Source organism: Ictalurus furcatus, chromosome 6 (genome assembly GCF_023375685.1).
Source record: "Ictalurus furcatus strain D&B chromosome 6, Billie_1.0, whole genome shotgun sequence".
NCBI classification, from domain to species: domain Eukaryota; kingdom Metazoa; phylum Chordata; class Actinopteri; order Siluriformes; family Ictaluridae; genus Ictalurus; species Ictalurus furcatus.
In genome coordinates this window covers 1,864,232-1,867,980 of record NC_071260.1, presented here as the reverse complement: position 1 = coordinate 1,867,980, position 3,749 = coordinate 1,864,232, and positions in this window count along the sequence as shown.

Sequence of the window (3,749 nt, the reverse complement as noted above, 5' to 3'; positions counted from 1 at the left end):
CTCGTGTTCCTTTTGACACACCAGCCACACAACAGGATTTCCAGTCACGTTGCTCTGATTCAGTGTGTCTTAAAGTGCACCTATTATGGTTTTTCAGATATTCCCTTTCATGTCGTGTGTTATATACGTAGCTGTTTGTGAACGTAAAACGTCTGCGAAGTTTCAAAAATCAAAGCGCACGACAAACGGACTTACTGACACCCAAACGAAGGAACCGATTCTGAACAGCTGAAATGACTCGTTAGTGATTCCAGACTTTACTTCCTGTACTAACCTACGTTTGTAGGTTTGTAACAAAAAGCCCCGCCTCCGGTCTTCATCGGCTGCTCGCTGACAGCGGTGGACCAATCACAAAAGACTGGGACGTCTGACCAATCGGAGCAGAGTATGCTCTCTGAAAGGAGGCGTTTAGAACGAATCCTTCAGCACGAATCATTGAACGAGTCGTTTGTGACATTGGGGGGACAAAGGGTAACGCTGCAGTTTAAATGACTCTTTATAGTATTTTCTTTAATGGAGAAACATTTCATTTCCTTATTTTTGAAGGCATCTTTGCTCTACAATATTTCTTTGCATGTGCCCAAGACTTTTGCACACTACCGTATATATATAAAACATCTTGCGTTAGGGATAATTAGTCAGAAATTTGAGATAAGTCAAAGTTTAAGAATAATAATCATGTCATTAAAACATTTATACTCCTATTTAGGTATATATATTTTCAACCACTAGAGGCCTGTAGTGCACTCTTTCACAAAGCGAGTTGAACAAACTCAGAGTTGCAGGGTAAGCCAATAGCGTTCGACGTGAGGAACATGAGGAATTTCAGGCCGCACGGTGGCTTAGTGATTAACACGTTCGAATCACACCTCCAGGGTCGGGGGTTCGATTCCCGCCACTGCCCTGCATGTGCGGAGTTTGCATGTTCTCCCCGTGCTGCGGGGGTTTCCTCCGGGTACTCCGGTTTCCTCCATCATTCCAAAGACATGCATGTTAGGCTGATCGGCATGTCCAAAGTGTCCGTAGTGTATGAATGTGTATGTGAGTGTGCCCTGCGATGGATCGGCACCCCGTCCAGGGTGAACCCCGCCTTGTGCACGATGCTCCCTGGGATAGACTCCAGGTTCCCCCGTGACCCTGAAAAGGATAAGCTCTATAGAAAGTGGATAGATGAGGAATTTAAACCTACATTAACTGCAAAAAGCCAAAGCTCGGGAAACCTGCTGATTGTGTAAATGCCTAAGCTTACTTTTATAGGCTCACAATGAGAATAAACGGATTGAAAGCTTATAACCCCAACATGTTTAATTTCATTTCATTTAATATAAATGTTGTTTTTTTAAAAAATTATTATTAAATATGAATGAAATAAATATCAATTTGTGAAATATATTAGGACAGGAATAATGCCACCGCATGTCATGTACCACTCGTAAAGAACCGCATACAGTTTGTGGTACAGTAAGGGGCGTGGCTTCCGCATGTCAGGATTTTAATGCGTGGCTCAAAAAGCCGGCAGAGATAAACTCTACCATCTCTGCAAAATCCCTATCTTTCGTACAGATGGTCATCAGGAAAAACCGCCACAAACACTAAGCTTTGATGGGAAAAACAAGCGTTTGCTCAAACTAATCTCAAATTTACCTGGGTAGCCACCAAAACCGGCTTTGTGAAACAGGCCTCTGATGTTCCCGAGTAGGAATTCCAAGTTTAGGGGGCATTTTCTTTGTGTTCTTTGTCCTCTCTGGATTTCGGAAATCCTGAGTCACAAGCTTTAGTGGAATGCAGGAGAAGCTGCTCAGCTCAGCCATGTTTTCCCTAAGGCTGGGATTATACTTGCGTTTACGCATACACAAGATGGCTGCCGTTGACAAACAATTAACACTGGTGTAAAGTTGGCTTGAAGTTGGACGGTCGATATTCGCAGATATGCGGAAATTAAGGGACCGTCTCTAAAGTTACATACGACATCGGTATACACGTTTTTAACTTCATAAACTGTCTAAACATTGTGATGTTTTATACCGTTATGGCAGTGGTTTTCAAAGTGGGGGCCACCAGGGGGCGCCCGAGGGTTCTCAATAATTTGGTGTGGAAAATAAATAAATACATGATTCTCACTCTCAGACAACCACACACACACACACACACACACACACACACACACACACACACAATCAATTCCTAATGTAATGTAATGTAAAGATGAAAGAGGTAATTATTAATAAAAAAAAAGGGGGATATATTCAGAAGTCTGTATTTTTAATGTGTTTTAAAGACATCTTGCAAAAGGGGGGCTTCGTTCAAATGTTAATGCCATTTGGGGGGCCTTGCCCTGGAAAAGTTTGGGAACCCCTGCCGTATGGACTCCTACACAAAATATACCATAATTTAAAGCTCAATAGCATTTGAAGAGAATGACTTACAGTCATAAAACCAGCTGTAAAGTGTTCGACTAGGTGTCATCTATAACGCACACCTTTAAGATTTTTGACATTTATTCAAATAAACTATGAAATCATATATAAAAATCGCCATGTATTTCATTACTGAATGGGCAGTTCATGGCAACAATCACAACAACGGCAGTGGAAAGTTTTAAAGAGAAACAATAGAGCGCTTCATGACAGCTATGTGTCCCAGAATAGCAGCATGAACTCTCTAAATGTTTAAAAGGTTGACATGGAAACCTGATGGACAGGAACGTTTCAGCTCTGATTCATTCTCCGTACGTACAAAAGTCACACAGGCGAGGATGTGAGCAATGCTACTTGTGTACATTTACATTTACTCATTTACTTACAAACGAGGAAATACAAGCAAAGTGATACATCAAGCGGAGAACAATACAAGTAGTGCTACCGTACATGATTTTTAATTGAGTTCTAGAGAAGAAAAGTGCACAGAGTGGAGGCCAGAGTAAGTGCAGGGGTTTGTTGTTGTTGTTGTTTTTTAGTGAGGACAGTTTAGGGGTTAGTTAGGTGTTCACAGAAGAGGTGGGTCTCTACCTGGTTTTTTGAAGAAGTGACGGATTCAGGAAGCCAGTGGAGGGAGACGAAGTGGGGTGTGACGTCGGTCCGTTTGGGCATGTTGGAACAAGGCGTGCTGCTGCATTCTGAATCATCTGAAGGGGTTTGTTGGAGCTGGCTGGGAGGCCTGGGAGTATAATGTTGCAGTAGTCCAGTTTTGAGATAACAAATAGCTGTGAGGCATGATCAGTGAGATAGGGTCTGGTTTTCTTGCTGTTATACAGGATGAACCTGCAGGACCGTGCAGTTGTTGAAATGTGGTCTGTAAAGTTCAAGCGGTCATCAGAAGTCACCCCAAGGTTTCATCCAGTCCTGATTGGTTTAAGTGTGGTTGAGCCTAGATATACGCTGATGTTCTGGTTGATTGAGGGGCAGGTTGGGATGACAAGAAGCTCTGTTTTTGCCAAGTTGAACTTAAGAGTAGGTGCTGTTTCTACACAAGCAGTCATGTGTTAAGAATAAAGCAGGCTTAATTCTGCGATCTGAAACTTGGAAAACAGCTGACCTCCCACGTGTAAAAGAGTAACGGAACGGTCATTCAACTTTGACTTCCCAGTCCAAGAACTCAGCCAAGGTGGATGTCCATGTAGATCTTCTGTTTATGTGTATTAAATTCAGAGCCATAAAAGTATGATCTTGGTCTGGGCGTGTATGTTTTCTGAGCTTTCAGCAGCTCAGAACTTTGACACAGAACATTCAGAGTTGAGTACAGTACAATGG